Source organism: Odontesthes bonariensis, chromosome 2 (assembly GCF_027942865.1).
Source record: "Odontesthes bonariensis isolate fOdoBon6 chromosome 2, fOdoBon6.hap1, whole genome shotgun sequence".
Lineage (NCBI taxonomy): Eukaryota > Metazoa > Chordata > Actinopteri > Atheriniformes > Atherinopsidae > Odontesthes > Odontesthes bonariensis.
In genome coordinates, this window is record NC_134507.1 from 37,802,764 (window position 1) to 37,820,749 (window position 17,986).

Sequence of the window (17,986 nt, forward strand, 5' to 3'; positions counted from 1 at the left end):
AACATATGGAGGGTACATGCACAGGAAGAGACAGGAAAACAGTGTAACTGTGGAAGATGGTTTGTGGGGGAAGGCAGCACAGAATATGTGGTATAGGTGGGCATGGTACACTACGAGAGAACTAACGGCGACGGAGTGCCTCATATGCGCAGACGCTCCGGGGGCATTGCCTGTTGTTGTTCCAGAGCCACACACCTTCAGGGACTGTGCAGTGGGCCAGCAACGGGAATGCAGAGAAGGTAGGTTTACACCTCAGAAGGATAAATGGTTATTGTTTGAGCTTCCGATGTGTGGAATTAAGTGCAGATTGATGTTTGGGGGAAATAAATTACAGGACTTTTTCAAAAAAGGGAGGGGCCACAAATTGGAGTCGTCCTGTGCGGAATTTAATCTTAGCACAACACAGGATGGGCCTCCGACTGATTGTAGAGTAGATTACGATGGTGAGTATGAATGCTTCACGAGTGGTGGATTTACTAATGACAGTGGAACTCACGTAGGTAATACTACCGTTAAATGCAACGTCACATGGGTTTTATCTTGGTTTCCACACGCAAATATGAAACCAATATTTATCAGGACACCTGTGTGGTATGAAAATCCGGTTCCTTTGGATCAAAAATGTGAGGATATAGAAATGACAATTCCGACTCTCTATCTGTTTGGGGATCAGACACACCCAATAGCTGATAGTTATTGGATGTGTGGAGAGGACGTTTTGTTAAACGTGTTACCCAACAGGTGGATAGGCCTGTGTGCACTTGTGAGGATGAAGACTTCGGTTGTGTTAGTGTATGACAAGGTAAACGAGTTACTGGGGTTGGATGTGGAAAATGGGAGAATTAAAAGATCTAGTGGTGACTACATAATGGACAAGCACGTTTACTTGGATGCAATAGGGCAGCCGAGAGGGATTCCTTTTGAGTTCAAAGCACGCAATGAGGTTGCAGCTGGATTTGAGTCTATTTTGCCGTGGATCACGATTAACAAAAATGTGGAGTGGATTAATTACATATACTACAACCAACAGAGAATTCTTATCTACACGAGTGAAGGGCTTGCAGCCTTTGGAGAACAACTACATGAGACGAGTAGGATGGCTTGGCAGAACAGACAGGCTTTGGATTGGATATTAGCGGAGAAAGGTGGCGTTTGCCAGATGGTTGGGGAAAAATGTTGTACATTTACACCCGGGAACACTGCAGCTGATGGTACGTTTACAACGGCCACGAAGAAGATCAGTGAGCTGAAAGAGGAGCTGAAGAGTAATGCTGGTGGCAGTGAAGGGTGGTGGACTGGTCTGGATGGGATTTTGGGAGAGTGGGGAGCGATGGCAGTGAAGGCGGGATTAGCTATATTGTCAATATTCATAATGGTCGCCCTATTGGTGTGTTGCATTATACCCATTCTGAGAAGGTGGTTGCTGCAAGTGATGTTCAAACGGAGTATGGAACAAACCAGGAGGCAGATGACCATGCGAGACCAGGTCTGAGGACCAACGCATGTTAGAGCGGGCCAAAGAATGAAGGTTACCAACGGACGGTTCACATGATTCTTTCCTCGAGGGTGGAACCAAGGTTAGTCTGATAGGGAGAAGAGATGCTGAAGATCTCTTTGATTGGGAGTGATGTACTGGCGACCTCTCCTCCCAGAGTTAGCTTAGCAGTTCCAGACCCAGCCAGACGGATGTTCGGCCAGGAGGAGACGACACCAGAGTACAGGAGATGGGACGGGACTGGAGGAGCTGCATTACATTGCTTTTTATTACTTTTGTTGTGTGATAATCCATAATTTTATGTATTGTACTTGATACAAAACTGTGATTAATTGGGTTGATGGTCGTGTATTCATTCTATGTTTATTATCAATCAAAACTGATCACGGATATGTCCATTGCCAATTGTGTTGGTCGACTGTTTGGAGTGCGACCTTGTTAAAGTGGTCGGTCGCCAAGTGGGGTGGGGCCGTAGGTGAGTTTTCCCAAGATAAGAACATGAGTTACGGAAGTAGCAGTCGGTGGGTTTTTCGCACCTATGCACTGCGGACAGTGGACAAGTGTGATGGCAATGTAAAACTTGTAGTGTTGTTGAATTCAATATCATTTAATTTAATTTAATCATTTAATGTGATTCGAGTACACATATATATATATATTCCTTTTCATTGATTCAAAATGGTCCCGTTGATTGACATTGTAGAATTATTAGGATGATTTAGTGTTGATTATGTTAATTAATTCTTAATTAACTATGTGGGATGATTTTCTTTCATTTTAGATTATTTCTTTATTAAATCACTGAAAAGTGATTTCAGGGGGGACTATGTGGGAGAAGGATGTCATGACATCCTCATGACATCTGGCCTAGTTACATCTTGTGCTTTGTTGTTCGGCTCATACGAATATGGGTAAAAGGTAGTATGGGCTGTTTACATTTAGGGCAGACACTTGGCGTCGCAGAAAGAGATTGAGACCGGATGACGCATGCATGTTATGATTAAACCAGTATAAAGTTGGTTCACAGTATGAAGACGGTGGACATTTTGTATATCCTGTATGCATATTTGCTGTGACAGTTTGTTCAATAAACTCCCCAATGGACTGCTAACCGACAGTGTACTCGGCCCTATTTCCTCCACAACACTCCTTTGTCAGGACAAAGTTAAATGTATGAGGATCAAAGGCAACCATGACACGGGACATCTTAGCAGATCCAGGATCAGCAAGATGGATCACAGGGTGATCAACAGATGTTTCAACAAAAGACATGCAGAGAGAAAAATGCTTACAGCACCTGGTATTCCCAAGCGGTCTCCCATCCAAGTACTAACCTGGCCCGACCCTGCTTGGCTTCCGAGTTCGGACGAGATCGGGCGTGTTCAGGGCGGTGTGGCCGTAAGCCACTGTCCCCGTGACAAATATGTGTTACATAGGTGCTGGAACCATACGTTTCCCCTATTTTACCAGAGAGTTGGCTTGAGAGGCTGATGTTGAGCCTGCACGTCGACTTCCCTGATGTGATTGTTCTCTGCAGCTGAAAATGGGACTCTCAGATAACTTAGTGTGTGTCTGTCAAGCTCCTCTGTTCTCTGTGTGTAGTTTGGTGTTCATGGTCATACAGAGAAACCAGGGAAGCTCAATCCCACGACGTGCTCATAAACTGCGTCTTTTCTAAAGATTATAGTTCCATTTTAGAAGTCAGAATACAATGGCTCCCTGAAACTACCACCATGTACCGCTGGTTTTGTTATTTCACAAGAGTTGGGAAGAGTGCACCGTTCCCGGCGGCACTGCAGTACCGGGTCGATGCGTGGAGTGAACGGAGCAAGCCCCTTTTTCAACCCCTGTGCCTAAAAATCCATTTAATATGTAGTCCTCATATAGAGGACGTATCAGATATTAAACTGATAAGAACAGATACTACACTTGATCTTAGCCAAAAGGCCGAGAAGCGATAACCCTCCACTGTTTCACGTCCGAGCGCCCTTCCTGGCACAATGCGCACTTGTGGCGGTGCTCTTTTTTTGCCTACAAAGCGTCACTTTGCACCTCCGCCCACCCGCTGCAGTGAGCACTCTTCAGCCGTTTCAGATGGTACAACTTTGCACTCCCGTCCGCTCCACTGAGAACCATTCAAACAACAATTTAGCGCTCCAGCTTTGAACATGGGCACGGTCTCAACAAATAAGGTGACTCTACTCCGAGAAGTCACTTGGCACAGCAAGAAGATTTCCTTTGCACAGACAGAATGGGCTTCACCCGCAAAGGTAAAGCCTTCCAAAAATAGAAACAACTCATTAATGTTGCTCTCCACGGAAGTCTTTAGTAAAAGGCCAAAGACTTGTACGTTATGAAGAGAAACCAGAGTACGAGTATTTGACACTGCGGGAGCAGTGCATCAGGCTAGTTGGCATAGCCACCTTCCCCACGGTGAGCTTTGCTTGGTTGAGACGCTGGCTCCTCGGCCGACCAGGTAGGAACAATCGGGCCCTATTCAATGGCTGCTTTGTCTTTTACTCTGTACAAAAGACTAGGGGTCTTGAGGCTTTGTTCTGACCGCCCATTGGGTGTAGAGCTTTTTTTCAAGCAATTCTCCCAGTCGGCCCAATCCCAGAGCCATCTCAAAGTGGAGTTCACTTTCACTCTCTTTTCGCAGACTAAAAGCCAGAGTTTTATCTCAGAAGCTAAGCAGAGTCGGGCCTGGTTAGTACTTGGATGGGGAGACCGCCTGGGAATACCAGGTGCTGTAAGCCTTTTGGCTTCTCCAGGCGCATGCAGTTTGACTGCGTCAAATGCAAAGGCAGTCCCTGTTTGACTTTTTGGAACTGCTCCTTTGTCAGGACAAAGTTAAATGTATGAGGATCAAAGGCAACCATGACCTGGGACACCTTAGCAGATCCAGGATCAGCAAGATGGATCACAGGGTGATCATCAGATGTTTCAACAAAAGACATGCAGAGAGAAGAGAGAAAAATGCTTACAGCACCTGGTATTCCCAAGCGGTCTCCCATCCAAGTACTAACCTGGCCCGACCCTGCTTGGCTTTTGAGTTCGGACGAGATCGGCCGTGTTCAGGGCGGTGTGGCCGTAAGCCACAATCCCTGTGAAAAATATGTGTTACATAGGTGCTGGAACCATACGTTTCCCCTATTTCACCAGAGAGTTGGCTTGAGAGGCTGATGTTGAGCCTGCACGTCGACTTCCCTGATGTGATTGTTCTCTGCAGCTGAAAATGGGACTCTCAGATAACTTAGTGTGTGTCTGTCAAGCTCCTCTGTTCTCTGTGTGTAGTTTGGTGTTCATGGTCATACAGGGAAACCAGGGAAGCTCAATCCCACGACGTGCTCATAAACTGCGTCTTTTCTAAAGATTATAGTCCTATTTTAGAAGTCAGAATACAACGGCTCCCTGAAACTACCACCATGTACCGCAGGTTTTGTTATTTCACAAGAGTTGGGAAGAGTGCACCGTTCCCGGCGGCACTGCAGTACCGGGTCGATGCGTGGAGTGAACGGAGCAAGCCCCTTTTTCAACCCCTGTGCCTAAAAATCCATTTAATATGTAGTCCTCATATAGAGGACGTATCAGATATTAAACTGATAAGAAAAGATACTACACTTGATCTTAGCCAAAAGGCCGAGAAGCCGCTGCACTCTTCAGCCGTTTCAGATGGTACAACTTTGCACTCCCGCCCGCTCAGGACAAAGTTAAACGTATGAGGATCAAAGCCAACAATGGCCTGGGACATCTCAGCAGGTCCAGGATCAGAAACATGGAGACTGAGAGCCAACAGAAACAGAGGTGTCTGCCAACCAATCAGCAGCAGCCCAAGCTTGGTTAACTTCCTCGTGTCTGTGTGTCTGTGTGTGTGTGTGTCACAGGGTGATTGTCAGATGTTTCAACAAAAGACATGCAGGACGCAGAAGTAAATATAACTGTATTTTTTTGAAGAATTGGAAAGAATTGTCCTTATGGATAAAAATCATGTCATTAACATCCATTTCTGTGACGGAAGTTAATAATTATTTGTGTTGACAGCAGCACCGTCACTGTGAAGGAGAGAGCATGAGAGTGTTATAAATAGTAGCTGATGGATAACTATTGTCTATACCTGGGTGGTAGAACACAAACAGTTATACACATAGATTATATAAACCACCCCAGTCAGAACATCACCTGAGATGTCTACCCTGTAAGGGACATTTGTTTTTTGAGGTGTGGGAGTTAGAGGCAGCTGGAAGCTCTAACAGTCAACCAGCCACAGAGGATGAAGCTCTGATCACTTTTTTCTCATTCTCATGAGAAAATCTCAGCAATCTCATTGCTTTACAACTTCACCGCTTGACTAGGCTCATGGATTATCTATATACAATACATCTTCACTGTAAAGTCCAATAGCTGCCCTGACATACATACATTCGTTAACTTTACTAGGTTAATTACCATATGCACTTATGACTGATTTTTATGAAGTAAAAGTTAGTTGCATGGTGAAAAATGCAAAAAACTTAGTGTTTAGAGTGAAGATGACTTTATTTAGAGTGAAGCTCATTCAACAATAAGTAGCAACACAGTCTCACTCCCACTGCACATTCAAAGAAGAAGAAGTGTGCATGCATGGGACATTCAGTCTCTCCCGCTCAGCAAAGTATATTAGGTCTATGTCAGCAACGCAGCAGTCCAGCACACAGGCCGGGGCACTGAGGGCAGCCTGCTGAGTCCAGTTTTTTTAATTCTTTTGAAGAAGAATAAATAAGGTAAGTTATCAAGCAGGTATGTTTGTTAATATGTTTTAATTACTGCTCTGACTGTTAGCGTTCACTAGCTAACGTTAGCATTAGTTAGCTAGCTAACGAACCAAACAGGCATAACGTTAGCCTGTTCAGGCCATGGTTAAGGCGAGTTTGGGTGGTTTCCCACCATAGTCCTGTGATTATCTTAAAACCTTCGAAAAGTTCCAAAGCCTAATTACTTTGAAAGTCTCACATTTGAAATGTTGTAGCATGAGTTTTCCGTTTTCCCCAAATTGACAGCGATGGCATTTTGGCCTGACTTTCAAATTTGCAAGGTGGAAATGACAGTTTTCAGTTAAGGCAGCATGAATGTGTTTGATGCAGAGAGGAGGATAAATGAGGTTCATAGTGCACTGGCGCTGTCTTTCCTTGGGGAAATGGTGAAGGCTGGTGTAGTAGCATAGATGCTTTCGCACCCTATGAGTCATGACGGCCCTAATTGCACACGCAATAAGGGTAAATAGCCATTGACTGCTGGTGGGATGGACTATATAGCCCAGTTACCTCCTCATCTCGCTCTTTTTGCGCTCCGTGCCCATATTATATCCCAGCAGAGTGGCTGAGCTCAGGTGTCTTGCTCCGTGTGCGACACATAACCCAGTTGGTTTGAGGTGGTATTAATATTTTCAAAATAAATTGGCAATTGGCAACAACTTATCAAGAACCCATTTTAAATTTGGAACTTCATACCAATATTGCTCCATATGTAGTATCTATGTGGGGGAAAATTATGTTTGTAGATCAATGACCAAGAAAGAAGCATCTGTTTATGAAAGTAGGATAGTTTTGAGGGGATTTTTTCAACATTATAATTACAAAGTAAAAAGAAATTTAGGCCTCCTAATTTAGAGAAAATTAAATTCGGTATGAAGTTCCAAATTGAAGATGTGTTCTTGATAAATTGTTTAAGCCAATTTATCCGTAAGGTCACTGTGAGTGTTCATAATGGCCAAACGTGTTAGTCTCTCCTGCGTCATGGTGCTGCGCAGCCAGGTTTTCAGGCTGAGAAAGAGCGCTCAGATGCTGTGACAGATATGGGCAGGGCCAGGGAAAGCCTAATGATCTTCTCCACCTCTGACAGCATGGAGCGGGGTTGGTGCTGCAAGGTTTGCAGGATGGACCCCTTTTTCAGGAAAGCCCTCCACTGTCCCCCGTCCCTACACACAACTATAAAGAATGTGAAGGGGACAAAGGGCCTCCTCACACTGGAGGGCAAAGTTGTTCAGGTATGTTGATTTGTCTTCATCAGAAGAACACACTAATACACTCAGATAAATGACCGTGCTTAATTGTAATTCAGAGATACAAACATTTTAGGTAGACAAAGTAATGCCTACCAGTATTTGAAATGTTTTATTACAGAAAAGCTGTTGCAATGACATGTTTAGGTCTAATTAGATCACTAAGTGATTGAACTTGTTCTTATTTAGCTCTCAGCTGTGAAAAAGGTCCGCAGTGGGAGAGAGGAGGTCCCGCTGCGTGAGGTGAAGCTGCAGCAGGTAAGACCAGAGAACGGGAGGATTGGAGAGGAGGGACAACCTCTGTGGTTTCTAGATAAGGGAAGATAAAATAAGATAACTTTCATATTCTGTGATTACCTTAGTAGTCTATGGGAGTGTGCTAACTGTCTCTTTCTGCGGCGCTGGTTGTTTATATGTTCACTGTGGTCACTTGTAGGCTGCACATTACAGAGTAATCTCTGGTGCCTTTATAGTTCTGACATCTCATACTGTGTTCTGTACAGGATAAAGCTTCTGCCTCCCTCACGCTGTGGCGGGAAGCTGCAGTCCAGGAGCTGGACCTCGGCAGCCAGTGCAGGATTACCCACTTAAAGTCCAACATGGATGCAGGAGGGGACTTCCTGCACACAACACCCTACAGCAATGTAGAAGTAAAAAGCATTCTAATTCATCTAATCTAAAAACACATTCTAATCAGAATCAGAATGAGCTTTATTTGCCAAGTCGGTAGGCACATACAAGGAGTTGTTTTCTCTGGTTTAAACATGTAAAAGGCCACATGAAGTTTGGAGGTCTGCAGCAATTGACTCTGCAGAAAGGTCGCCAACCTTCTGCAGAGTCCATTGCTACAGACCTCCAAACCCGCTCTGTCATTTTACGTGGCCGACCACTTGGTGGCTGAGCTGCTGGCGTTCCCAGTCGCTTCCACTTTGTTCTAACACCACTGACAGCTGACTGTGGGACATTTAGGAGCGAGGAAATGTCTCCACTGGGCTTGTTGCACAGGTGGCATCCTATCATGGCACCACGCTGGAACCCACTGAGCTCCTGAGAGCGAGCCATTCTTTCACAGATGTTTGTAGAAGCAGTCTGCATGCCGAGGGGCTTGCATTTCTACACCTGTGGCCATGGAAGTGATGGGAACCCCTGAATTTAATTATCTGGATGAGTGAGTGAATACTGTTGGCAATCTAGTGTATATTATACAGACATAAAATGGCAAGTGATCTGACACAATTGAGAAAGAGATTAAAGAAATAAACAAGGAGTAAGAAAGGGGTTTAATATCTAGCTGCAAGGTATTATGGGACATAAGTGCTGTTTGTTTTGGCAGGTGCTGATTGTGACTGATGAGGCAGCTGGAGTGGAGGTGATGGGCGTGATGGAGAGCAGCACAGGGGGGGTGCTGGAGCTCCTCATGTCCAGCACCGAAGTCTTTTATATTTCCCAGGACTTGTGGGAGCCCTGGAAAAGGGTAAAGTCTTTCTAAATATAAAATATATTGGGAACAAAATCATTAACATTGAGGCAGTGGAAAGACCCTGCCCTCTGGCAGAATACATTTCATATATATGTATATAGTTTACACATAGTTAATATTGTTTTATGTTCTATTTTTATTAATGACGTTTCTTTGAAAATCTAATAAAAATGAATTTAAATCCAGCATTTGGCTCAGTTGTATTGCTGTGGTAATATAGTCTGTGAAGATGAAGTGAAGATAAAAACTCTCCCAACCAAGGCTCAGCTCTGAAATACTACTGAGAGGAATTTCAGATGTGAGATGGTGACAGAGGGAGGACACCTGGAAGAAACCCTGGACAGAATCAGACTTCAGATTTATTCATCTATTCAATAAAGATATATTTCAGTACTCTGTTTTAACGTAACATATAACAGTACAGATGCACATGTTCATTTATTTGTCATTTCAGTTCAGTTTTATTAACACAGACACAATTAAAAGAAGCAGCTTAGCTAAGGAATCCTACAAAATGCACCGTAACTTCTGTTCAATCCCGAGCACGCACAGAAGTGTGGGAAGAAAAAACTGAGTTTTAACAGGAAGAAAGCTCCATCAGAACCAGAACCAGGAAGGGCGGCCATCTGCCTGGAGCAGCTGGGGCTGAGAGGACAGAAAAGAGGGGACAACAAGCAGCGTAACACCAGGCCAGGGACACCTGCTGAGAGAGGAACAAGTTAATGACAACAATGTCACATGTACATGGAGAGGAGAGGTGCATCATGGGAGCTCCCCCAGCAGGCTGGGCCTACAGCAGCAGAACTATGGGATGTTTCAGGCTCAGCTGAGCCATCCCTAACTATAAGCTTCATCAGAAAGGAAAGTTTTAAGCCTGATCTTAAAAGTAGAGAGGGTGTCTGCTTCCTGAAGCCAAACTGGCAGCTGGTTCCACAGAGAGGGGCCTGATAACGGAAGGCTCTGCTCTGCCATTTACACAAAAGGGGGAGATTAACATTATGCAGGACAGGTCCGATCCCTCGGTCAGTATATAGCTCATGCAAATTTGACTGTATCCATTGAACTTATGATAGAATCATGCACCGTATTAGTCATTTTGGGGAACTCTGATTAAAGTTTTAATAATGTCTCTTGCTGACATTACATTTTATAACATTTAAGTCTAAACACAGTACAGTACACAGGCCCGACACTCTGAGCCTTGTTCAGCACAACACAGAGGGACTGCCATCTCACATCGGTGACATCAGGAGACATCATGAGCTGTGCCTGGCAGATGTCCTGTGTCTGACAGAAACTCACCTGCAGGGCTCCTTTGTTGCAGACAGGCTGCATCTGGACGGCTACAACATGTTCAAGCGCAACAGACACACGTCCTACACTCAGTATCCTCAGATGGCCAGCAGAGCAGGTGGCGGGGTTGCTGTCTATGTGAGAAAGCACATTCAGGTGCGTGAGAGACAGTATTTGCAGAATGTGACTGATCTGGAGTTTGTGGCTTTGAAGGTTGAGGCTCCAGTCTGTGCAGTGATTGCAGCTGTGTACAGACCTCCTGACTACAGTCTGACACCGTTCCTGGAGAACCTGGGAAGCCTTTTGGATGGACTGTCACCCTGTTATTGTGTGTGGAGACTTCAATGAGAATCAGGTACTCAGGTCAACAAAGCCAGTTCTAGATGTGTTTCAGTCTAAGGGATATGTACAGCTGATCACCTCTGCCACCACAGACAGGAACACGCTGCTTGACCTTATTTTCATTTCCCAGCCACAGCGATGTCTCCACTCAGGTGTCATGAGAACGTATTACAGCTATCACAACCCAGTGTTCTGTGTCCTGTCCACCAGGGAACCATGAAGAGGTCGCTGAGTCTTAAAAATCATGACAAATGTAAACAATTACTGCCTGAAGTTCGTAGTTTTGGTGAAGAGATGATAATGTTTTCTTCAGAAAAGTATAAAAAAAGTTTTATCACAAAATCTGAAGAGCTGAAATATGCTATTGATATTTAACTGAATCGGATAATGACTTTTTCCAAATACTGTATTTTTTCTCAATATTGGACGTTTCTCCTCATAAAATATTATTGACAGCTAATATAATACTTATAATATAACCCTCATACCTGATTTAAAACACAACTTAATTTCTGAAAAGGGACATTTTTGTCCACTTTTAAAACCACCTAAAAACATCATGTATTAATATTTTTTTCCACTTTTGTTTTCATAAATCTTTTATTCCACTTCAGTTCTAATCATAACTACCAAGTTTTCAATTATTTAAAAAAAATGAACCCTTTAGATGCCAATTTGAACTTTTTAGCCCAAATTTGAAGCCTTTAGGTGCCAGTATTTTCAAAATATGGAATGCAAAGTGGAATTATTGAGTAGGGATAATTATGGTCTGGGATATAGCTAAAGCGGAACAAGTCAAATATTCTCTCTGCCTTCTGCTTCTGCACAAGAGAAACAACAAAGAAAGCAGAGTGCTGCGGAGATAACAGCAGCTGAGTCCAGAACTCATTAATACAACATGAATAACAGGAAAGTCTCTGAGGACATTAAACAGCTTTGGCTTGTTGTCAGATTCTGATCCATTCATGAAGCTAAACTGGTGGTTTGGTGCAGCAAACTGGTCCCAGCAGCTGGACATCAGTGGTTGGACTGGTGGACTACCTCAGTGAAGAGTAGAGGACATCTGGCTCTGCTGGAGACTCTGAAAACAAACACACACAGTTCCAGCTGCAGGAAACACAACTCCAGGAGAAAGGATTGAAGCTGATTATCTCTGGGACGTTCAGGATCAGAGGCTCCCGCATACCTGCAGCTCCCCCTTTCATTCAGGCAGGAAAAGTCAAAGGCCTGAGGCCAAATACATCAGATGTTGCTGCATACTTGAAATGAAAGTGTTTCTGCAGCCAAAGACATTTGTACTATATTTGCACTTTATATAACTGGATGAGAATCGATAAGCGACATCGATAATGGAACCGGAATTGGTCAATTTCTAACATTTCCCATCCCAAATCCTGGGAACCTGGTGAGTGTGAAAATGATGCACTGATGGTGGATAAAGCAGTGGGACACGTCCAGCAGTGGAGCTGCAACAGAGCTGGAGTCCGGTTGGGTTATCTGAGCATAGAGGCTGGAAGCAGGGTGAACAGCTGAGCTGCTTCTGTGCAGAGTTGGGAATAAAGAGCAGCTGTACCTCTGGTCCTGTTGGATCTGATGACTGTTTGTCCAGAAGTGAGGTGGTCTGTCCTGACTGCAGAGTAGACTGCAGCTGTGAGAAGTCTCAGCATCAGAGAACAGACGGACATCTGCAGGAGGAAGCTGCAGCTGTGCTTTCACATGCACACTTTCTAACTCCACAGGACTATTCTGGCAAAGTTCAGAATACAACTTTAGGCAATACAGTAGCATTTGCTTGTTGTGTGGAAATAAACCGTCTAACATGGTCCCAAACCAGCTCAAACTTCATCTCCAAACTAAACATCCGTCACTTCAGAACAAGAACACCAAGTATTTGGTTTGCCTGCATCAACACGCTGAGGAACAGGCAACTTTCATGAGAAAAACCTCTGAGGTTTCTCTGAATGTTTGCTACGTGGAAGCTGAACTCAAAGCAAATAAAAGCAGCCACACAGGAGCAGAGGCGTGAATACTACCTGCCTGCAGAGCCTTTGTAATGAGATGCTCGGGCCTAACGCTGCTTAACAAGCAGCTAAAGTTCCTCCGTCAGAGAACACAGTTTCAGACATATTGATGATGGAGTTTTAGAGCATCTGAATGAACTGAACACTGACATGAAAACCCGCTCACAAGCACGACAATGGATTCTGCCCAAAGATGCACCTCTGGAAACAACACCTGGAACGGGCCAACCTTGACATGTTCCCCCTCTGAAATGACTGAAATGAAGTGTTGCAGCACTTTGGGGGATAATCAGGTCAGGCCTAGAGAAGGAGCTCACCTCCCAGGAAGGTTTACTCCAGGAGCCTCCAGCCCACTGTTGATCCTGCGGTTCAGAGGAACAACGGACCAGATATTCATCAACGCAGTTACTGAAGGGGTCGTGGGAGTTTGAACACACAGTCCACATGTTTTTGTTGACTTAGAGAAGGCGTATAACCACGTCCCCCGAGGGATCCTGTGAGAGGTGCTGAGTGTGACGTCATGAGGGCGAGTAGAAAGCATGATTTACAGACTAAGACGTGCTGTGTGAGTGTGGCTGAATGTGGCAGGTAGTGTTGAAGCTCTGAGTGCTCATTAAGATCAGAAAAGTGCTGTACAGGAACAGTCCATTTCTACTTTCTGATAAGGTTCTGTGTGGGCATGGCCTAAAGCCCATCTCTATCTGACACCACTGTCTCTTAGAGTTCCTCAAACATTTCCTGCTGTCGACTTTAGCAGAAAACACCTGAGCTGAAACAAGGTGGGGCGAGCAGTGGTAAAGCCCTGCTGCCCCCCCCACAGACCACTCACACCGTTTATTCTTTACACGCTCAGCTGCAGGAGTTTGGATCAAACTGAGCATTTATTTTGCATTCTTTTCACTTAGTTTCTGTCCGCTCTGAGTTGTGTAAAGTTCCTCCTGAAGCAGCTCATCATCATGTGTTTTCCATCCGACCTCAGCCTGACCTGTTTTAATGTCCCCTCCACTATCAGAAGTTCTCCACAGAGCAGGAACAGTTAAAGGATTTCAGCTGAAGCAGAAAAACACAGCTTCTCTACTTACAGAGCAGCTGCTGAACACTTGTTTCCATCGTTGTGTCTCTCACTCATTTGGCCAGTTTGAGCTGGTTGTTGAAGCCCCAAATAAAGCCCGCCCTCTTCCTGAGTGGGTCCCTGTGGTTTCTTCTTCTCTTCATACACCAGGGGGCAAAGTTTTTAAAGATACAAGCCATAAACCATTAATTCCAGAAATATGTCCAAAGCTGAATGAACATGTTGTAAATAATCAGATCAGATAAATCATCTACCTTTAACTGATGTATGACTGAGCATCTGGACGCACGGCTTGGGCTGCGAGCTGAAAGACAGCTGTGACTCAGAGCATCTGAGGGAACTGAACCCATGATGAGTCCAACCCCAGGCAGCATCCCATCATCCTGAGCTGCTCCTTGTGAGCAGCGTTGTTGAACTTTAAAAGTCGTCTGGTCGTAGTTTCCACGTTCTCTGAGGCTCAGAGCTTTCAGCCGACAGCCTGAGCTGTTCAAGGGTTGAATCCTAAAGTTTCTCTTTTCATTTTGGCTTGATAAATCCCAGCCTGCTCTGAGCTGAACAACCTGCCCTTCCTTTCCTAACAGCCATCAGCATCCACAGGAGCTGAAGCCCCTCCCTCTGCTTCCAGAAGCTGCTCTGCATCTGCCTGAACCGCCCAATCACAGCTTCAGCCTCCTTTCTGAGCTGCTTCCATTCTTCTGTTGGGATGCTGAACTGCAGACTTTATTTCTTTAGGAGCTTTCATCCCTCATCCTGACAAACTAAAAGCTGTTCAGTACCAGTTTGAGCCATTAAATCAGAGAATGAAACTTTCCACCTTAAAGCTTTTCACTCTTTGCTTTGGCCTCTAAAACCTGGAGACATTAAACTCTTTAAGCAGCTCTCACAGGACTTGAACATATGATCTCCGAGTCCCAAAGCAGTTTATTGACCCTCTGAGCGATGCCTCTGCTGCTTTGTGCTGCTTTCTTGGCACTTTTTACCTGAGACTGATGACCACAGACACCATCTTTTAGTCTTCCAACATGTTTCTTGTGAAGCAGCTTTGCTCATCAACTGTCTCTGGTTTGTTCAGCTGCTTGGTGTTCTGTCTCATGCTCTGTATCCCAATAAAGTCTCCGACTTGTTGGTTTCAAACTTTGAAGACTGAGAAAAATTGAGTGGAACCTGGAAAAGGCTTGAACTCAGTCCCTATGAAAAGAAAATGAAAATAGAAAGTTTAGGATTCAACCTTTCAGTGTGTAGTTGATCCATGTAGTTGTCTTATCCACCAGTGACCTCACATTTCCCCTGATGATCGAGGTAAGAAATGCTTTAAACTTCCTCCTCCTTTTCCTCCATGTTGTTCCTGCTCTGCATCCTAGACGTCTCCTCTTCAGCTCATCCAGATTTGGGGTATTTTTCCAGCCATTTCTTGGGCTTTTGTGAAGCTCAGGCCGTTTCTCAATATACGTTCTTGTCCGTACTTGTGTTCTTGTGTTCTTGTGAAACGTCATCAGTCGCAGCCCAAGTACTGTCCCAATACACAAGTTCGCATTTCGCCGAGAACGGTGAAAGTTCCCAGATGTGTTCTCGACACGCCCATTTTACCGAGGATGCATCGGTAGCTAACTTGTGCTAACTTGTCAGCGCAAATATCCCACAATACCCGAGCCGAAATCAACAGGCTGAAGCTGATTTCATTTAAGCTCTAAACTCTTTAAATATATCACTTTATCCACGTTTAAAACATTTTGAGGCGAGAAAGTAGCCCTTTAGATCCCGATTTTATCGTTAATTTGTCTTAATACCAGCTATTTACAATTTTGTTCGGAAGAATTCTGCACCTCAAACTTGTCAGCGCTTGGATGAAAAAGCCCAGCTGTTTAATCAGAGCAGGCTGCCTCGGGCACGAAGAACGCATCGTCTCAAAACTGAAAACGGAGCATGTGTACTTGTGATCTCCCGAGTTCATTCTTCCGAGGTTGACTAACAAGAACATTCTCCTCAAGAACACAAGTCTGTTCTTTGCATTCTTGGTATTGAGAAACGGCCTCAGTTACCTGCACCAACAGGTGAACAACTTTCTCGTTGCTACGGTTACGCATCATAACAGATGTGAAAAACTACCAGAGTGACCAGCAGAAGTCCTTCCAGCAGCATCCACACCAGCTCAGAAACATGTTTTAGAAGTTTCTGTTTTCACAGAGAAAATCTGAAGAAGATGCAAAGAATTCTGGAATAATGGTGCTGACCTGGTTCGGTTCCACCTGAACCCAAAACATTTCATCCGGAGCCAAAAGCTTCCATCCAATTTGTATCATCAATCTACATTTATAAATAACTAAAGCTGACATATGAGTTTATTATTTTATTTTTTTAACTAAAGAGGAAAACCTCCATTTAATCAGAAGTTACAGCAGATTAAATCTATAAGTTAGTGTAAATATAAATATATATGGCGAAAAACACTTACTTCATGGTCGCACTGGAGGAAACTCAGGTATTCTGCAGAAGCACAGGAGTTCATCCCCTTCAGATATCTGACGTTGATTCCTGCTTCAAGAATCAATGAGAAATCCCCACCAGTGAAACGACACTGCCACCAGGAGGTCATATTGGAACATTACACTATTGTTTGGATCCAGCACTGTGTTCTTCAACAACCTTCAGTTTTACAGATCATTATGGAGGTGGAAAAAGTGAACACAAACTACTGAAAAACACTGAAGCACAGAAGCAGCGCTCAGTGTGCTTTGGGAGCAGGAACCCCAGAAAGACTCCTGGGGACTGAGGGTATTTTCCTCATTTTTACGTCCCTTCATTCATTTGCCTTTTTCAAGCACTTGTTATTACTTCTTTGAATTGGCTGATGAGACAATTCTTCTTGCTGCTTCCTGATTTTGATTGGTTTCAGGTGTAGTCTGAGTAAGAGGAGAGAATAATGCAAAACAAGAAACTGCAGCACTGATCAGACACGGCTGGATCTCAACAGGAAACACTCACTGAGAACCAGATCTAACGTGTGACTTCCACTGTGAGTCAGCTCAGTTACAAACTGGGTTTAACTTCTGAGGTTCGTCTCTGACTGAGGGACTGTCTCTGTCCCGCTAACAGCCCCCCAGCTGGCTCGCCATGTTTTGCCACATATACACAACATGACGGGGTTCATTCGGGGGAGGTGACTTCACTGATGACCATCTGCATACAGGAAGACAGTCCTGCGTAACATTCAGTCGCTACAGCGACTGTCTTGCATTTCTGGTGGCTACTTCCTGTTCAGCCAGGACCGTAGCGCCAGTCGCTAACACACAAAAGTCACCGTGATCACATCTTTAGGCCAAAGTGGGATTTGTCAGTGAGATTCTCCCACTGTGAGCCGCAGAAAGCGTTTTCTAAGAAACTCTTAAGGACATAATAGCTGTGGGGACGTAGTTACCACAAGAACACAATACAACTCCAAGTCTGTGCTGAACATTTTCCACTGAAATGCTCAGGGTACGCCAAACACAGTCAGCTTAAAACTAAAGGGAACAAAAACAGCCTGAAGCAGGTTTAAATCATCAGCGTTTGAGTTTGTAGATACAATCCAATAAAGTATAAGGGTGTCGTGTGCACACTCTGCCACCGGGTGTTCTGGGTAAGTTGTGTAGCCGTCGGGGCAGAAGAAGAAGAAGAAGAAGAAGAGTTGTGGACTAAAACAACGTGAGCAGCGCGACTGAGAGCATCTGAGATTACAGCAGAATGTCTGTTTGGTAAATCTGCTCAGTACCTGATTGTGTGAGTAACTGAGCAGTTGTAGAAGCAACAAACAGATCAGTTCAGTTTTCTCGTGTTAAACGGTTCAATTCAAAGTACCGTTAGCCTGCTTAGCTGCCTTTTCCCTCTGCAGCCATGACGTTTGGACTAAAATCCGTTCACACATCTGAGTCCAACACAACAGACATTTGAAAGAGTTTCACAGCTTGAAGTTGAGCCTCGTGCCCTTTTAGTGTTGGAACAGCCTTAACTTTCAGCTTCAGTCATGAGCATCATACAGCTGTCTGGGAAGTACAGGGAACAACTCCAAACCTTTTTCAGACTGCGTTAAAGATTTCTGGGTCTTTGGGGAAGATGATAACTTTCCCTCGTAACCAAACACACATTTTCTTCAAAAATATCTGTGTAGCAAGAACAGGAAAAGCATGAGAAAAGTTAACATCTGACCTTTAATGAAATGCAGAACAATAAAATACAGAGGATACATAAGATTTTTAATCTGAACAAATGC

The 17,986-nt window shown here is 44.3% G+C and overlaps 5 non-coding genes across 5 annotated transcripts; all 5 read right to left on the reverse strand.

Moving 5' to 3' along the window:
* Positions 1-2,780: 2,780 nt before the first annotated feature.
* Positions 2,781-2,899, reverse strand: LOC142375610 (5S ribosomal RNA). The gene has a single exon (XR_012769007.1). It is a non-coding gene; the product is annotated as a 5S ribosomal RNA (ribosomal RNA).
* A 364-nt stretch (positions 2,900-3,263) lies between these two features.
* On the reverse strand, positions 3,264-3,454 carry LOC142368085 (U2 spliceosomal RNA). Its single transcript, XR_012767250.1, has one exon. It is a non-coding gene; the product is annotated as a U2 spliceosomal RNA (small nuclear RNA).
* Positions 3,455-3,755: 301 nt separating this feature from the next.
* Positions 3,756-3,868, reverse strand: LOC142374171 (U5 spliceosomal RNA). The gene has a single exon (XR_012768657.1). It is a non-coding gene; the product is annotated as a U5 spliceosomal RNA (small nuclear RNA).
* A 604-nt stretch (positions 3,869-4,472) lies between these two features.
* Positions 4,473-4,591, reverse strand: LOC142401184 (5S ribosomal RNA). The gene has a single exon (XR_012773091.1). It is a non-coding gene; the product is annotated as a 5S ribosomal RNA (ribosomal RNA).
* A 364-nt stretch (positions 4,592-4,955) lies between these two features.
* On the reverse strand, positions 4,956-5,146 carry LOC142370191 (U2 spliceosomal RNA). The gene has a single exon (XR_012767816.1). It is a non-coding gene; the product is annotated as a U2 spliceosomal RNA (small nuclear RNA).
* Positions 5,147-17,986: the final 12,840 nt, after the last annotated feature.